The sequence below is a fragment of the Schistocerca americana genome, chromosome 7 (assembly GCF_021461395.2).
Source record: "Schistocerca americana isolate TAMUIC-IGC-003095 chromosome 7, iqSchAmer2.1, whole genome shotgun sequence".
Classification (NCBI taxonomy): domain Eukaryota; kingdom Metazoa; phylum Arthropoda; class Insecta; order Orthoptera; family Acrididae; genus Schistocerca; species Schistocerca americana.
The window spans coordinates 45681256-45700158 of NC_060125.1; the positions used below are offsets into that span (position 1 = coordinate 45681256).

At 50.2% G+C, this 18903-nt stretch overlaps 7 non-coding genes across 7 annotated transcripts; all 7 read right to left on the reverse strand.

Moving 5' to 3' along the window:
- Window positions 1–1542: 1542 nt before the first annotated feature.
- Window positions 1543–1626, reverse strand: Trnal-uaa. Its single transcript has one exon. It is a non-coding gene; the product is annotated as a tRNA-Leu (tRNA).
- A 1787-nt stretch (window positions 1627–3413) lies between these two features.
- Window positions 3414–3497, reverse strand: Trnal-uaa. Its single transcript has one exon. It is a non-coding gene; the product is annotated as a tRNA-Leu (tRNA).
- A 1792-nt stretch (window positions 3498–5289) lies between these two features.
- Window positions 5290–5373, reverse strand: Trnal-uaa. Its single transcript has one exon. It is a non-coding gene; the product is annotated as a tRNA-Leu (tRNA).
- A 1787-nt stretch (window positions 5374–7160) lies between these two features.
- On the reverse strand, window positions 7161–7244 carry Trnal-uaa. The gene has a single exon. It is a non-coding gene; the product is annotated as a tRNA-Leu (tRNA).
- Window positions 7245–9036: 1792 nt separating this feature from the next.
- Window positions 9037–9120, reverse strand: Trnal-uaa. Its single transcript has one exon. It is a non-coding gene; the product is annotated as a tRNA-Leu (tRNA).
- A 1787-nt stretch (window positions 9121–10907) lies between these two features.
- Trnal-uaa lies at window positions 10908–10991 on the reverse strand. The gene has a single exon. It is a non-coding gene; the product is annotated as a tRNA-Leu (tRNA).
- Window positions 10992–16522: 5531 nt separating this feature from the next.
- Window positions 16523–16606, reverse strand: Trnal-uaa. The gene has a single exon. It is a non-coding gene; the product is annotated as a tRNA-Leu (tRNA).
- Window positions 16607–18903: the final 2297 nt, after the last annotated feature.

Sequence of the window (18903 nt, forward strand, 5' to 3'; positions counted from 1 at the left end):
ATTTTCACAATGATGCAAAGAAAACTAGATATTAGCCAACGGCAAATAAGGCCGTTTCCTAGCAACAGCCACGCTGTTCATTACGCACTCGTGGGAAGCCAATGAAATACTTCCCGTGAGGCTCAAACTGTCGTCCTTCAATTTACAATACTTAGGCACTGCCCCGGTGGTACCGACGCGTACATACTGAAACGTCTTTGGATCGTCAGTGAGTACTTGATATTAGAAATTTCGTGTTCGCCCTGATGTGCATTAAAGGGCAGATTCTTCAGTAAAAGTTAGTTCTGCGCTCAGTTTCAGTATATGGCCCTAGCAGCACCAGGAAAACGGGTTCAGATGTGCTCGCCTTCCACTCGGCGTTGAGCGCCTACAGCGAGATTGCCTTCGGCCTCTGGCGCCAGGAGGGAAGGCGACACATCACGGCGCAAGCAGCGCGTAGCAGAAGGCGGTGGTGGTGTGTCGGTCAGCATGGTTGCTTCCCAAGTGGCTGGTCCGGGTTCGAAACCCGGACACCGCACGGAAGTTGTCTTCTTTACTCAGGAGAGTGTTTCCAACGCTCGCGATCGTCGAATTTCCCAACTGTCGTGTTACGAATGGTTTTCCTTCGCCACTCGTCCCGCTCCGCATAGGCTAGTGCAGATTGCAATTCACAGCATCGTGTGTCCCCATGTGTCGACTTGTCTCGACTTTGCTCGGCTGACGCGAAAGCTGACGCTTGCAAATGGGCGTATATGTAGAGGACAGGCGCTAGAAACGACTGGGAGAGACCAACTCGACAAACGCACAACGGACCCTTTCATTTGACTGTGGCCGCAGGTTCGCGAATTTGCGTCCCGAGAGGCAAGAGAGGGGTCAGCGTGCTGGACCGTATCATTACCTCGCAGCAACACCGAAAACTAAGGGAAAAGGAAAATTAAAGAATCCAACAGCACGCAGACTTCCTAGTTAGCCACCGAGCCGTGTACTAAGCACGTAAGATCGCTCCTTAACTTCGGTGATCGGACGAGAACCCGTGTCGTCAGCGTGGCACACAAGTCGGCGAGAACGTTTCCAGACGTGTGGACATCTTAGTCCTTGTACAGATCACTTGGGATTTGCCTGGCAGTCTCTCGCGCTGCCTTTTTGGGAAGCAATATGGAATAGCCCTTGGTGGGATCTAACCCATAGCCTTCCCGTTGTTAGCATGACACACTAACTTAGTGAGCTTACTGCCCACGCAATACGGCCGCTTCAGAACTCCAGCACCTGAGCCACCGTTTCATCTATCTTTAGTAAGGAATTTCGATTCATTTAAACACGTATGCGTTGCTGTTGAGGTTTTCTCGCTGTCGCTTGGAACTCAGGGCCACAGCACAACAACAACAGAGACGTCCGTGAGAAGAGCTACACCTCGACGCAGGAAAAGTATGTTCCGCTAAATCTTTTCGACCGCTCGGGCTGTCACTGTCGTCTCTAGTTAAATCTGCATGGCGTGTTTCTGCATAATTTACATGTTCTGAAAGATCAAGGGAGTATGTTAGTTTCAGAATGTTTAAAATGCATTGTCAGATGTGTGGTTCGAACCCACGCTCCCTTACGGGAACCAGAGCTTACGTCTGGCGCCTTAGACCGCTCGGCCAATCTGACGTGCGAGGAAAGAGCTCCAGAGACTTCAATCTCTAGCAATATCTCAAAGAACCTCGCTGCGAAACCTGTTTCTTTTTTCGGTAGGTTGGAATTATGTCAGTTTTAGAAAATTTAAGACGCAATGTCAGACGTGGCGCAGGAAATGCACCCTCCCTTTCGGGAACCATTGTGGCGCGTTGGACCGCATTCTTCCGTCGTTTCCAGTTTGAACTGTAACTAGCAAAACTGTATTTAGTAATAGGAGCATTTTCACAATGATGCAAAGAAAACTAGATATTAGCCAACGGCAAATAAGGCCGTTTCCTAGCAACAGCCACGCTGTTCATTACGCACTCGTGGGAAGCCAATGAAATACTTCCCGTGAGGCTCAAACTGTCGTCCTTCAATTTACAATACTTAGGCACTGCCCCGGTGGTACCGACGCGTACATACTGAAACGTCTTTGGATCGTCAGTGAGTACTTGATATTAGAAATTTCGTGTTCGCCCTGATGTGCATTAAAGGGCAGATTCTTCAGTAAAAGTTAGTTCTGCGCTCAGTTTCAGTATATGGCCCTAGCAGCACCAGGAAAACGGGTTCAGATGTGCTCGCCTTCCACTCGGCGTTGAGCGTCTACAGCGAGATTGCCTTCGGCCTCTGGCGCCAGGAGGGAAGGCGACACATCACGGCGCAAGCAGCGCGTAGCAGAAGGCGGTGGTGGTGTGTCGGTCAGCATGGTTGCTTCCCAAGTAGCTGGTCCGGGTTCGAAACCCGGACACCGCACGGAAGTTGTCTTCTTTACTCCGGAGAGTGTTTCCAACGCTCGCGATCGTCGAATTTCCCAACTGTCGTGTTACGAACGGTTTTCCTTCGCCACTCGTCCCGCTCCGCATAGGCTAGTGCAGATTGCAATTCACAGCATCGTGTGTCCCCATGTGTCGACTTGTCTCGACCTTGCTCGGCTGACGCGAAAGCTGACGCTTGCAAATGGGCGTATATGTAGAGGACAGGCGCTAGAAACGACTGGGAGAGACCAACTCGACAAACGCACAACGGACCCTTTCATTTGACTGTGGCCGCAGGTTCGCGAATTTGCGTCCCGAGAGGCAAGAGAGGGGTCAGCGTGCTGGACCGTATCATTACCTCGCAGCAACACCGAAAACTAAGGGAAAAGGAAAATTAAAGAATCCAACAGCACGCAGACTTCCTAGTTAGCCACCGAGCCGTGTACTAAGCACGTAAGATCGCTCCTTAACTTCGGTGATCGGACGAGAACCCGTGTCGTCAGCGTGGCACACAAGTCGGCGAGAACGTTTCCAGACGTGTGGACATCTTAGTCCTTGTACAGATCACTTGGGATTTGCCTGGCAGTCTCTCGCGCTGCCTTTTTGGGAAGCAATATGGAATAGCCCTTGGTGGGATCTAACCCATAGCCTTCCCGTTGTTAGCATGACACACTAACTTAGTGAGCTTACTGCCCACGCAATACGGCCGCTTCAGAACTCCAGCACCTGAGCCACCGTTTCATCTATCTTTAGTAAGGAATTTCGATTCATTTAAACACGTATGCGTTGCTGTTGAGGTTTTCTCGCTGTCGCTTGGAACTCAGGGCCACAGCACAACAACAACAGAGACGTCCGTGAGAAGAGCTACACCTCGACGCAGGAAAAGTATGTTCCGCTAAATCTTTTCGACCGCTCGGGCTGTCACTGTCGTCTCTAGTTAAATCTGCATGGCGTGTTTCTGCATAATTTACATGTTCTGAAAGATCAAGGGAGTATGTTAGTTTCAGAATGTTTAAAATGCATTGTCAGATGTGTGGTTCGAACCCACGCTCCCTTACGGGAACCAGAGCTTACGTCTGGCGCCTTAGACCGCTCGGCCAATCTGACGTGCGAGGAAAGAGCTCCAGAGACTTCAATCTCTAGCAATATCTCAAAGAACCTCGCTGCGAAACCTGTTTCTTTTTTCGGTAGGATGGAATTATGTCAGTTTTAGAAAATTTAAGACGCAATGTCAGACGTGGCGCAGGAAATGCACCCTCCCTTTCGGGAACCATTGTGGCGCGTTGGACCGCATTCTTCCGTCGTTTCCAGTTTCAACTGTAACTAGCAAAACTGTATTTAGTAATAGGAGCATTTTCACAATGATGCAAAGAAAACTAGATATTAGCCAACGGCAAATAAGGCCGTTTCCTAGCAACAGCCACGCTGTTCATTACGCACTCGTGGGAAGCCAATGAAATACTTCCCGTGAGGCTCAAACTGTCGTCCTTCAATTTACAATACTTAGGCACTGCCCCGGTGGTACCGACGCGTACATACTGAAACGTCTTTGGATCGTCAGTGAGTACTTGATATTAGAAATTTCGTGTTCGCCCTGATGTGCATTAAAGGGCAGATTCTTCAGTAAAAGTTAGTTCTGCGCTCAGTTTCAGTATATGGCCCTAGCAGCACCAGGAAAACGGGTTCAGATGTGCTCGCCTTCCACTCGGCGTTGAGCGTCTACAGCGAGATTGCCTTCGGCCTCTGGCGCCAGGAGGGAAGGCGACACATCACGGCGCAAGCAGCGCGTAGCAGAAGGCGGTGGTGGTGTGTCGGTCAGCATGGTTGCTTCCCAAGTAGCTGGTCCGGGTTCGAAACCCGGACACCGCACGGAAGTTGTCTTCTTTACTCCGGAGAGTGTTTCCAACGCTCGCGATCGTCGAATTTCCCAACTGTCGTGTTACGAACGGTTTTCCTTCGCCACTCGTCCCGCTCCGCATAGGCTAGTGCAGATTGCAATTCACAGCATCGTGTGTCCCCATGTGTCGACTTGTCTCGACTTTGCTCGGCTGACGCGAAAGCTGACGCTTGCAAATGGGCGTATATGTAGAGGACAGGCGCTAGAAACGACTGGGAGAGACCAACTCGACAAACGCACCGCACAACGGACCCTTTCATTCGACTGTGGCCGCAGGTTCGCGAATTTGCGTCCCGAGAGGCAAGAGAGGGGTCAGCGTGCTGGACCGTATCATTACCTCGCAGCAACACCGAAAACTAAGGGAAAAGGAAAATTAAAGAATCCAACAGCACGCAGACTTCCTAGTTAGCCACCGAGCCGTGTACTAAGCACGTAAGATCGCTCCTTAACTTCGGTGATCGGACGAGAACCCGTGTCGTCAGCGTGGCACACAAGTCGGCGAGAACGTTTCCAGGCGTGTGGACATCTTAGTCCTTGTACAGATCACTTGGGATTTGCCTGGCAGTCTCTCGCGCTGCCTTTTTGGGAAGCAATATGGAATAGCCCTTGGTGGGATCTAACCCATAGCCTTCCCGTTGTTAGCATGACACACTAACTTAGTGAGCTTACTGCCCACGCAATACGGCCGCTTCAGAACTCCAGCACCTGAGCCACCGTTTCATCTATCTTTAGTAAGGAATTTCGATTCATTTAAACACGTATGCGTTGCTGTTGAGGTTTTCTCGCTGTCGCTTGGAACTCAGGGCCACAGCACAACAACAACAGAGACGTCCGTGAGAAGAGCTACACCTCGACGCAGGAAAAGTATGTTCCGCTAAATCTTTTCGACCGCTCGGGCTGTCACTGTCGTCTCTAGTTAAATCTGCATGGCGTGTTTCTGCATAATTTACATGTTCTGAAAGATCAAGGGAGTATGTTAGTTTCAGAATGTTTAAAATGCATTGTCAGATGTGTGGTTCGAACCCACGCTCCCTTACGGGAACCAGAGCTTACGTCTGGCGCCTTAGACCGCTCGGCCAATCTGACGTGCGAGGAAAGAGCTCCAGAGACTTCAATCTCTAGCAATATCTCAAAGAACCTCGCTGCGAAACCTGTTTCTTTTTTCGGTAGGTTGGAATTATGTCAGTTTTAGAAAATTTAAGACGCAATGTCAGACGTGGCGCAGGAAATGCACCCTCCCTTTCGGGAACCATTGTGGCGCGTTGGACCGCATTCTTCCGTCGTTTCCAGTTTGAACTGTAACTAGCAAAACTGTATTTAGTAATAGGAGCATTTTCACAATGATGCAAAGAAAACTAGATATTAGCCAACGGCAAATAAGGCCGTTTCCTAGCAACAGCCACGCTGTTCATTACGCACTCGTGGGAAGCCAATGAAATACTTCCCGTGAGGCTCAAACTGTCGTCCTTCAATTTACAATACTTAGGCACTGCCCCGGTGGTACCGACGCGTACATACTGAAACGTCTTTGGATCGTCAGTGAGTACTTGATATTAGAAATTTCGTGTTCGCCCTGATGTGCATTAAAGGGCAGATTCTTCAGTAAAAGTTAGTTCTGCGCTCAGTTTCAGTATATGGCCCTAGCAGCACCAGGAAAACGGGTTCAGATGTGCTCGCCTTCCACTCGGCGTTGAGCGTCTACAGCGAGATTGCCTTCGGCCTCTGGCGCCAGGAGGGAAGGCGACACATCACGGCGCAAGCAGCGCGTAGCAGAAGGCGGTGGTGGTGTGTCGGTCAGCATGGTTGCTTCCCAAGTAGCTGGTCCGGGTTCGAAACCCGGACACCGCACGGAAGTTGTCTTCTTTACTCCGGAGAGTGTTTCCAACGCTCGCGATCGTCGAATTTCCCAACTGTCGTGTTACGAACGGTTTTCCTTCGCCACTCGTCCCGCTCCGCATAGGCTAGTGCAGATTGCAATTCACAGCATCGTGTGTCCCCATGTGTCGACTTGTCTCGACCTTGCTCGGCTGACGCGAAAGCTGACGCTTGCAAATGGGCGTATATGTAGAGGACAGGCGCTAGAAACGACTGGGAGAGACCAACTCGACAAACGCACAACGGACCCTTTCATTTGACTGTGGCCGCAGGTTCGCGAATTTGCGTCCCGAGAGGCAAGAGAGGGGTCAGCGTGCTGGACCGTATCATTACCTCGCAGCAACACCGAAAACTAAGGGAAAAGGAAAATTAAAGAATCCAACAGCACGCAGACTTCCTAGTTAGCCACCGAGCCGTGTACTAAGCACGTAAGATCGCTCCTTAACTTCGGTGATCGGACGAGAACCCGTGTCGTCAGCGTGGCACACAAGTCGGCGAGAACGTTTCCAGACGTGTGGACATCTTAGTCCTTGTACAGATCACTTGGGATTTGCCTGGCAGTCTCTCGCGCTGCCTTTTTGGGAAGCAATATGGAATAGCCCTTGGTGGGATCTAACCCATAGCCTTCCCGTTGTTAGCATGACACACTAACTTAGTGAGCTTACTGCCCACGCAATACGGCCGCTTCAGAACTCCAGCACCTGAGCCACCGTTTCATCTATCTTTAGTAAGGAATTTCGATTCATTTAAACACGTATGCGTTGCTGTTGAGGTTTTCTCGCTGTCGCTTGGAACTCAGGGCCACAGCACAACAACAACAGAGACGTCCGTGAGAAGAGCTACACCTCGACGCAGGAAAAGTATGTTCCGCTAAATCTTTTCGACCGCTCGGGCTGTCACTGTCGTCTCTAGTTAAATCTGCATGGCGTGTTTCTGCATAATTTACATGTTCTGAAAGATCAAGGGAGTATGTTAGTTTCAGAATGTTTAAAATGCATTGTCAGATGTGTGGTTCGAACCCACGCTCCCTTACGGGAACCAGAGCTTACGTCTGGCGCCTTAGACCGCTCGGCCAATCTGACGTGCGAGGAAAGAGCTCCAGAGACTTCAATCTCTAGCAATATCTCAAAGAACCTCGCTGCGAAACCTGTTTCTTTTTTCGGTAGGATGGAATTATGTCAGTTTTAGAAAATTTAAGACGCAATGTCAGACGTGGCGCAGGAAATGCACCCTCCCTTTCGGGAACCATTGTGGCGCGTTGGACCGCATTCTTCCGTCGTTTCCAGTTTCAACTGTAACTAGCAAAACTGTATTTAGTAATAGGAGCATTTTCACAATGATGCAAAGAAAACTAGATATTAGCCAACGGCAAATAAGGCCGTTTCCTAGCAACAGCCACGCTGTTCATTACGCACTCGTGGGAAGCCAATGAAATACTTCCCGTGAGGCTCAAACTGTCGTCCTTCAATTTACAATACTTAGGCACTGCCCCGGTGGTACCGACGCGTACATACTGAAACGTCTTTGGATCGTCAGTGAGTACTTGATATTAGAAATTTCGTGTTCGCCCTGATGTGCATTAAAGGGCAGATTCTTCAGTAAAAGTTAGTTCTGCGCTCAGTTTCAGTATATGGCCCTAGCAGCACCAGGAAAACGGGTTCAGATGTGCTCGCCTTCCACTCGGCGTTGAGCGTCTACAGCGAGATTGCCTTCGGCCTCTGGCGCCAGGAGGGAAGGCGACACATCACGGCGCAAGCAGCGCGTAGCAGAAGGCGGTGGTGGTGTGTCGGTCAGCATGGTTGCTTCCCAAGTAGCTGGTCCGGGTTCGAAACCCGGACACCGCACGGAAGTTGTCTTCTTTACTCCGGAGAGTGTTTCCAACGCTCGCGATCGTCGAATTTCCCAACTGTCGTGTTACGAACGGTTTTCCTTCGCCACTCGTCCCGCTCCGCATAGGCTAGTGCAGATTGCAATTCACAGCATCGTGTGTCCCCATGTGTCGACTTGTCTCGACTTTGCTCGGCTGACGCGAAAGCTGACGCTTGCAAATGGGCGTATATGTAGAGGACAGGCGCTAGAAACGACTGGGAGAGACCAACTCGACAAACGCACCGCACAACGGACCCTTTCATTCGACTGTGGCCGCAGGTTCGCGAATTTGCGTCCCGAGAGGCAAGAGAGGGGTCAGCGTGCTGGACCGTATCATTACCTCGCAGCAACACCGAAAACTAAGGGAAAAGGAAAATTAAAGAATCCAACAGCACGCAGACTTCCTAGTTAGCCACCGAGCCGTGTACTAAGCACGTAAGATCGCTCCTTAACTTCGGTGATCGGACGAGAACCCGTGTCGTCAGCGTGGCACACAAGTCGGCGAGAACGTTTCCAGGCGTGTGGACATCTTAGTCCTTGTACAGATCACTTGGGATTTGCCTGGCAGTCTCTCGCGCTGCCTTTTTGGGAAGCAATATGGAATAGCCCTTGGTGGGATCTAACCCATAGCCTTCCCGTTGTTAGCATGACACACTAACTTAGTGAGCTTACTGCCCACGCAATACGGCCGCTTCAGAACTCCAGCACCTGAGCCACCGTTTCATCTATCTTTAGTAAGGAATTTCGATTCATTTAAACACGTATGCGTTGCTGTTGAGGTTTTCTCGCTGTCGCTTGGAACTCAGGGCCACAGCACAACAACAACAGAGACGTCCGTGAGAAGAGCTACACCTCGACGCAGGAAAAGTATGTTCCGCTAAATCTTTTCGACCGCTCGGGCTGTCACTGTCGTCTCTAGTTAAATCTGCATGGCGTGTTTCTGCATAATTTACATGTTCTGAAAGATCAAGGGAGTATGTTAGTTTCAGAATGTTTAAAATGCATTGTCAGATGTGTGGTTCGAACCCACGCTCCCTTACGGGAACCAGAGCTTACGTCTGGCGCTTTAGACCGCTCGGCCAATCTGACGTGCGAGGAAAGAGCTCCAGAGACTTCAATCTCTAGCAATATCTCAAAGAACCTCGCTGCGAAACCTGTTTCTTTTTTCGGTAGGATGGAATTATGTCAGTTTTAGAAAATTTAAGACGCAATGTCAGACGTGGCGCAGGAAATGCACCCTCCCTTTCGGGAACCATTGTGGCGCGTTGGACCGCATTCTTCCGTCGTTTCCAGTTTGAACTGTAACTAGCAAAACTGTATTTAGTAATAGGAGCATTTTCACAATGATGCAAAGAAAACTAGATATTAGCCAACGGCAAATAAGGCCGTTTCCTAGCAACAGCCACGCTGTTCATTACGCACTCGTGGGAAGCCAATGAAATACTTCCCGTGAGGCTCAAACTGTCGTCCTTCAATTTACAATACTTAGGCACTGCCCCGGTGGTACCGACGCGTACATACTGAAACGTCTTTGGATCGTCAGTGAGTACTTGATATTAGAAATTTCGTGTTCGCCCTGATGTGCATTAAAGGGCAGATTCTTCAGTAAAAGTTAGTTCTGCGCTCAGTTTCAGTATATGGCCCTAGCAGCACCAGGAAAACGGGTTCAGATGTGCTCGCCTTCCACTCGGCGTTGAGCGCCTACAGCGAGATTGCCTTCGGCCTCTGGCGCCAGGAGGGAAGGCGACACATCACGGCGCAAGCAGCGCGTAGCAGAAGGCGGTGGTGGTGTGTCGGTCAGCATGGTTGCTTCCCAAGTGGCTGGTCCGGGTTCGAAACCCGGACACCGCACGGAAGTTGTCTTCTTTACTCAGGAGAGTGTTTCCAACGCTCGCGATCGTCGAATTTCCCAACTGTCGTGTTACGAATGGTTTTCCTTCGCCACTCGTCCCGCTCCGCATAGGCTAGTGCAGATTGCAATTCACAGCATCGTGTGTCCCCATGTGTCGACTTGTCTCGACTTTGCTCGGCTGACGCGAAAGCTGACGCTTGCAAATGGGCGTATATGTAGAGGACAGGCGCTAGAAACGACTGGGAGAGACCAACTCGACAAACGCACAACGGACCCTTTCATTTGACTGTGGCCGCAGGTTCGCGAATTTGCGTCCCGAGAGGCAAGAGAGGGGTCAGCGTGCTGGACCGTATCATTACCTCGCAGCAACACCGAAAACTAAGGGAAAAGGAAAATTAAAGAATCCAACAGCACGCAGACTTCCTAGTTAGCCACCGAGCCGTGTACTAAGCACGTAAGATCGCTCCTTAACTTCGGTGATCGGACGAGAACCCGTGTCGTCAGCGTGGCACACAAGTCGGCGAGAACGTTTCCAGACGTGTGGACATCTTAGTCCTTGTACAGATCACTTGGGATTTGCCTGGCAGTCTCTCGCGCTGCCTTTTTGGGAAGCAATATGGAATAGCCCTTGGTGGGATCTAACCCATAGCCTTCCCGTTGTTAGCATGACACACTAACTTAGTGAGCTTACTGCCCACGCAATACGGCCGCTTCAGAACTCCAGCACCTGAGCCACCGTTTCATCTATCTTTAGTAAGGAATTTCGATTCATTTAAACACGTATGCGTTGCTGTTGAGGTTTTCTCGCTGTCGCTTGGAACTCAGGGCCACAGCACAACAACAACAGAGACGTCCGTGAGAAGAGCTACACCTCGACGCAGGAAAAGTATGTTCCGCTAAATCTTTTCGACCGCTCGGGCTGTCACTGTCGTCTCTAGTTAAATCTGCATGGCGTGTTTCTGCATAATTTACATGTTCTGAAAGATCAAGGGAGTATGTTAGTTTCAGAATGTTTAAAATGCATTGTCAGATGTGTGGTTCGAACCCACGCTCCCTTACGGGAACCAGAGCTTACGTCTGGCGCCTTAGACCGCTCGGCCAATCTGACGTGCGAGGAAAGAGCTCCAGAGACTTCAATCTCTAGCAATATCTCAAAGAACCTCGCTGCGAAACCTGTTTCTTTTTTCGGTAGGTTGGAATTATGTCAGTTTTAGAAAATTTAAGACGCAATGTCAGACGTGGCGCAGGAAATGCACCCTCCCTTTCGGGAACCATTGTGGCGCGTTGGACCGCATTCTTCCGTCGTTTCCAGTTTGAACTGTAACTAGCAAAACTGTATTTAGTAATAGGAGCATTTTCACAATGATGCAAAGAAAACTAGATATTAGCCAACGGCAAATAAGGCCGTTTCCTAGCAACAGCCACGCTGTTCATTACGCACTCGTGGGAAGCCAATGAAATACTTCCCGTGAGGCTCAAACTGTCGTCCTTCAATTTACAATACTTAGGCACTGCCCCGGTGGTACCGACGCGTACATACTGAAACGTCTTTGGATCGTCAGTGAGTACTTGATATTAGAAATTTCGTGTTCGCCCTGATGTGCATTAAAGGGCAGATTCTTCAGTAAAAGTTAGTTCTGCGCTCAGTTTCAGTATATGGCCCTAGCAGCACCAGGAAAACGGGTTCAGATGTGCTCGCCTTCCACTCGGCGTTGAGCGCCTACAGCGAGATTGCCTTCGGCCTCTGGCGCCAGGAGGGAAGGCGACACATCACGGCGCAAGCAGCGCGTAGCAGAAGGCGGTGGTGGTGTGTCGGTCAGCATGGTTGCTTCCCAAGTGGCTGGTCCGGGTTCGAAACCCGGACACCGCACGGAAGTTGTCTTCTTTACTCAGGAGAGTGTTTCCAACGCTCGCGATCGTCGAATTTCCCAACTGTCGTGTTACGAATGGTTTTCCTTCGCCACTCGTCCCGCTCCGCATAGGCTAGTGCAGATTGCAATTCACAGCATCGTGTGTCCCCATGTGTCGACTTGTCTCGACTTTGCTCGGCTGACGCGAAAGCTGACGCTTGCAAATGGGCGTATATGTAGAGGACAGGCGCTAGAAACGACTGGGAGAGACCAACTCGACAAACGCACAACGGACCCTTTCATTTGACTGCGGCCGCAGGTTCGCGAATTTGCGTCCCGAGAGGCAAGAGAGGGGTCAGCGTGCTGGACCGTATCATTACCTCGCAGCAACACTGAAAACTAAGGGAAAAGGAAAATTAAAGAATCCAACAGCACGCAGACTTCCTAGTTAGCCACCGAGCCGTGTACTAAGCACGTAAAAACGCTGCTTAACTTCGGTGATCGGACGAGAACCCGTGTCGTCAGCGTGGCACACAAGTCGGCGAGAACGTTTCCAGACGTGCGGACATCCTAGTCCTTGTACAGATCACTTGGGATTTGCCTGGCAGTCTCTCGCGCTGCCTTTTAGGGAAGCAATATGGAATAGCCCTTGGTGGGATCTAACCCATAGCCTTCCCGTTGTTAGCATGACACACTAACTTAGTGAGCTTACTGCCCAAGCTATACGGCCGCTTCAGAACTCCAGCACCTGAGCCACCGTTTCATCTATCTTTATTAAGGCCTTTCGATTCATTTAAACACGTATGCGTTGCTGTTGAGGTTTTCTCGCTGTCGCTTGGAACCCAGGGCCACAGCACAACAACAACGGAGACGTCCGTGAGAAGAGCTACACCTCGACGCAGGAAAAGTATGTTCCGCTATTTCTTTTCGACCGCTCGGGCTGTCACTGTCGTCTCTAGTTAAATCTGCATGGCGTGTTTCTGCATAATTTACTTGTTCTGAAAGATCAAGGGAGTATGTTAGTTTCAGAATGTTTAAAATGCATTGTCAGATGTGTGGTTCGCACCCACGCTGCCTTACGGGAACCAGAGCTTAAATCTGGCGCCCTAGACCGCTCGGCCAATCTGACGTGCGAGGAAAGAGCTCCAGAGACTTCAATCTCTAGCAATATCTCAAAGAACCTCGCTGCGAAACCTGTTTCTTTTTTCGGTAGGATGGAATTATGTCAGTTTTAGAAAATTTAAGACGCAATGTCAGACGTGGCGTAGGAAATGCACCCTCCCTTTCGGGAACCAATGTGGCGCGTTGGACCGCATTCTTCCGTCGTTTCCAGTTTGAACTGTAACTAGCAAAACTGTATTTAGTAATAGGAACATTTTCACAATGATGCAAAGAAAACTAGATATTAGCCAACGGCAAATAAGGCCGTTTCCTAGCAACAGCCACGCTGTGCATTACGCACTCGTGGGAAGCCAATGATATACTTCCCGTGAGGCTCAAACTGTCGTCCTTCACTTTACAATACTTAGGCACTGCCCCGGTGGTACCGACGCGTACATACTGAAACGTCTTTGGATCGTCAGTGAGTACTTCATATTAGAAATTTCGTGTTCGCCCTGATGTGGATTAAAGGGCAGATTCTTCAGTAAAAGTTAGTTCTGCGCTCAGTTTCAGTATATGGCCCTAGCAGCACCAGGAAAACGGGTTCAGATGTGCTCGCCTTCCACTCGGCGTTGAGCGCCTACAGCGAGATTGCCTTCGGCCTCTGGCGCCAGGAGGGAAGGCGACACATCACGGCGCAAGCAGCGCGTAGCAGAAGGCGGTGGTGGTGTGTCGGTCAGCATGATTGCTTCCCAAGTAGCTGACCCGGGTTCGAAACCCGGACACCGCACGGAAGTTGTCTTCTTTACTCAGGAGAGTGTTTCCAACGCTCGCGATCGTCGAATTTCCGAATTGTCGTGTTACGAATGGTTTTCCTTCGCCACTCGTCCCGCTCCGCGTAGGCTAGTACGGATTGCAATTCACAGCATCGTGTGTCCCCATGTGTCGACTTGTCTCGACTTTGCTCGGCTGACGCGAAAGGTGACGCTTGCAAATGGGCGTATATGTAGAGGACAGGCGCTAGAAACGACTGGGAGAGACCAACTCGACAAACGCACAACGGACCCTTTCATTTGACTGTGGCCGCAGGTTCGCGAATTTGCGTCCCGAGAGGCAAGAGAGGGGTCAGCGTGCTGGACCGTATCATTACCTCGCAGCAACACCGAAAACTAAGGGAAAAGGCAAAATTAAAGAATCCAACAGCACGCAGACTTCCTAGTTAGCCACCGAGCCGTGTACTAAGCACGTAAAAACGCTGCTTAACTTCGGTGATCGGACGAGAACCCGTGTCGTCAGCGTGGCACACAAGTCGGCGAGAACGTTTCCAGACGTGCGGACATCCTAGTCCTTGTACAGATCACTTGGGATTTGCCTGGCAGTCTCTCGCGCTGCCTTTTAGGGAAGCAATATGGAATAGCCCTTGGTGGGATCTAACCCATAGCCTTCCCGTTGTTAGCATGACACACTAACTTAGTGAGCTTACTGCCCAAGCTATACGGCCGCTTCAGAACTCCAGCACCTGAGCCACCGTTTCATCTATCTTTATTAAGGCCTTTCGATTCATTTAAACACGTATGCGTTGCTGTTGAGGTTTTCTCGCTGTCGCTTGGAACCCAGGGCCACAGCACAACAACAACGGAGACGTCCGTGAGAAGAGCTACACCTCGACGCAGGAAAAGTATGTTCCGCTATTTCTTTTCGACCGCTCGGGCTGTCACTGTCGTCTCTAATTAAATCTGCATGGCGTGTTTCTGCATAATTTACTTGTTCTGAAAGATCAAGGGAGTATGTTAGTTTCAGAATGTTTAAAATGCATTGTCAGATGTGTGGTTCGCACCCACGCTCCCTTACGGGAACCAGAGCTTAAATCTGGCGCCTTAGACCGCTCGGCCAAGCTGACGTGCGAGGAAAGAGCTCCAGAGACTTCAATCTCTAGCAATATCTCAAAGAACCTCGCTGCGAAACCTGTTTCTTTTTTCGGTAGGATGGAATTATGTCAGTTTTAGAAAATTTAAGACGCAATGTCAGACGTGGCGTAGGAAATGCACCCTCCCTTTCGGGAACCAATGTGGCGCGTTGGACCGCATTCTTCCGTCGTTTCCAGTTTGAACTGTAACTAGCAAAACTGTATTTAGTAATAGGAACATTTTCACAATGATGCAAAGAAAACTAGATATTAGCCAACGGCAAATAAGGCCGTTTCCTAGCAACAGCCACGCTGTGCATTACGCACTCGTGGGAAGCCAATGAAATACTTCCCGTGAGGCTCAAACTGTCGTCCTTCACTTTACAATACTTAGGCACTGCCCCGGTGGTACCGACGCGTACATACTGAAACGTCTTTGGATCGTCAGTGAGTACTTCATATTAGAAATTTCGTGTTCGCCCTGATGTGGATTAAAGGGCAGATTCTTCAGTAAAAGTTAGTTCTGCGCTCAGTTTCAGTATATGGCCCTAGCAGCACCAGGAAAACGGGTTCAGATGTGCTCGCCTTCCACTCGGCGTTGAGCGCCTACAGCGAGATTGCCTTCGGCCTCTGGCGCCAGGAGGGAAGGCGACACATCACGGCGCAAGCAGCGCGTAGCAGAAGGCGGTGGTGGTGTGTCGGTCAGCATGATTGCTTCCCAAGTAGCTGACCCGGGTTCGAAACCCGGACACCGCACGGAAGTTGTCTTCTTTACTCAGGAGAGTGTTTCCAACGCTCGCGATCGTCGAATTTCCGAATTGTCGTGTTACGAATGGTTTTCCTTCGCCACTCGTCCCGCTCCGCGTAGGCTAGTACGGATTGCAATTCACAGCATCGTGTGTCCCCATGTGTCGACTTGTCTCGACTTTGCTCGGCTGACGCGAAAGGTGACGCTTGCAAATGGGCGTATATGTAGAGGACAGGCGCTAGAAACGACTGGGAGAGACCAACTCGACAAACGCACAACGGACCCTTTCATTTGACTGTGGCCGCAGGTTCGCGAATTTGCGTCCCGAGAGGCAAGAGAGGGGTCAGCGTGCTGGACCGTATCATTACCTCGCAGCAACACCGAAAACTAAGGGAAAAGGCAAAATTAAAGAATCCAACAGCACGCAGACTTCCTAGTTAGCCACCGAGCCGTGTACTAAGCACGTAAAAACGCTGCTTAACTTCGGTGATCGGACGAGAACCCGTGTCGTCAGCGTGGCACACAAGTCGGCGAGAACGTTTCCAGACGTGCGGACATCCTAGTCCTTGTACAGATCACTTGGGATTTGCCTGGCAGTCTCTCGCGCTGCCTTTTAGGGAAGCAATATGGAATAGCCCTTGGTGGGATCTAACCCATAGCCTTCCCGTTGTTAGCATGACACACTAACTTAGTGAGCTTACTGCCCAAGCTATACGGCCGCTTCAGAACTCCAGCACCTGAGCCACCGTTTCATCTATCTTTATTAAGGCCTTTCGATTCATTTAAACACGTATGCGTTGCTGTTGAGGTTTTCTCGCTGTCGCTTGGAACCCAGGGCCACAGCACAACAACAACGGAGACGTCCGTGAGAAGAGCTACACCTCGACGCAGGAAAAGTATGTTCCGCTATTTCTTTTCGACCGCTCGGGCTGTCACTGTCGTCTCTAGTTAAATCTGCATGGCGTGTTTCTGCATAATTTACTTGTTCTGAAAGATCAAGGGAGTATGTTAGTTTCAGAATGTTTAAAATGCATTGTCAGATGTGTGGTTCGCACCCACGCTCCCTTACGGGAACCAGAGCTTAAATCTGGCGCCTTAGACCGCTCGGCCAATCTGACGTGCGAGGAAAGAGCTCCAGAGACTTCAATCTCTAACAATATCTCAAAGAACCTCGCTGCGAAACCTGTTTCTTTTTTCGGTAGGATGGAATTATGTCAGTTTTAGAAAATTTAAGACGCAATGTCAGACGTGGCGTAGGAAATGCACCCTCCCTTTCGGGAACCAATGTGGCGCGTTGGACCGCATTCTTCCGTCGTTTCCAGTTTGAACTGTAACTAGCAAAACTGTATTTAGTAATAGGAACATTTTCACAATGATGCAAAGAAAACTAGATATTAGCCAACGGCAAAGAAGGCCGTTTCCTAGCAACAGCCACGCTGTGCATTACGCACTCGTGGGAAGCCAATGAAATACTTCCCGTGAGGCTCAAACTGTCGTCCTTCACTTTACAATACTTAGGCACTGCCCCGGTGGTACCGACGCGTACATACTGAAACGTCTTTGGATCGTCAGTGAGTACTTCATATTAGAAATTTCGTGTTCGCCCTGATGTGCATTAAAGGGCAGATTCTTCAGTAAAAGTTAGTTCTGCGCTCAGTTTCAGTATATGGCCCTAGCAGCACCAGGAAAACGGGTTCAGATGTGCTCGCCTTCCACTCGGCGTTGAGCGCCTACAGCGAGATTGCCTTCGGCCTCTGGCGCCAGGAGGGAAGGCGACACATCACGGCGCAAGCAGCGCGTAGCAGAAGGCGGTGGTGGTGTGTCGGTCAGCATGATTGCTTCCCAAGTAGCTGACCCGGGTTCGAAACCCGGACACCGCACGGAAGTTGTCTTCTTTACTCAGGAGAGTGTTTCCAACGCTCGCGATCGTCGAATTTCCGAATTGTCGTGTTACGAATGGTTTTCCTTCGCCACTCGTCCCGCTCCGCGTAGGCTAGTACGGATTGCAATTCACAGCATCGTGTGTCCCCATGTGTCGACTTGTCTCGACTTTGCTCGGCTGACGCGAAAGCTGACGCTTGCAAATGGGCGTATATGTAGAGGACAGGCGCTAGAAACGACTGGGAGAGACCAACTCGACAAACGCACAACGGACCCTTTCATTTGACTGTGGCCGCAGGTTCGCGAATTTGCGTCCCGAGAGGCAAGAGAGGGGTCAGCGTGCTGGACCGTATCATTACCTCGCAGCAACACCGAAAACTAAGGGAAAAGGCAAAATTAAAGAATCCAACAGCACGCAGACTTCCTAGTTAGCCACCGAGCCGTGTACTAAGCACGTAAAAACGCTGCTTAACTTCGGTGATCGGACGAGAACCCGTGTCGTCAGCGTGGCACACAAGTCGGCGAGAACGTTTCCAGACGTGCGGACATCCTAGTCCTTGTACAGATCACTTGGGATTTGCCTGGCAGTCTCTCGCGCTGCCTTTTAGGGAAGCAATATGGAATAGCCCTTGGTGATATCTAACCCATAGCCTTCCCGTTGTTAGCATGACACACTAACTTAGTGAGCTTACTGCCCAAGCTATACGGCCGCTTCAGAACTCCAGCACCTGAGCCACCGTTTCATCTATCTTTATTAAGGCCTTTCGATTCATTTAAACACGTATGCGTTGCTGTTGAGGTTTTCTCGCTGTCGCTTGGAACCCAGGGCCACAGCACAACAACAACGGAGACGTCCGTGAGAAGAGCTACACCTCGACGCAGGAAAAGTATGTTCCGCTATTTCTTTTCGACCGCTCGGGCTGTCACTGTCGTCTCGAGTTAAATCTGCATGGCGTGTTTCTGCATAATTTACTTGTTCTGAAAGATCAAGGGAGTATGTTAGTTTCAGAATGTTTAAAATGCATTGTCAGATGTGTGGTTCGCACCCACGCTCCCTTACGGGAACCAGAGCTTAAATCTGGCGCCTTAGACCGCTCGCCCAATCTGACGTGCGAGGAAAGAGCTCCAGAGACTTCAATCTCTAGCAATATCTCAAAGAACCTCGCTGCGAAACCTGTTTCTTTTTTCGGTAGGATGGAATTATGTCAGTTTTAGAAAATTTAAGACGCAATGTCAGACGTGGCGTAGGAAATGCACCCTCCCTTTCGGGAACCAATGTGGCGCGTTGGACCGCATTCTTCCGTCGTTTCCAGTTTGAACTGTAACTAGCAAAACTGTATTTAGTAATAGGAACATTTTCACAATGATGCAAAGAAAACTAGATATTAGCCAACGGCAAATAAGGCCGTTTCCTAGCAACAGCCACGCTGTGCATTACGCACTCGTGGGAAGCCAATGAAATACTTCCCGTGAGGCTCAAACTGTCGTCCTTCACTTTACAATACTTAGGCACTGCCCCGGTGGTACCGACGCG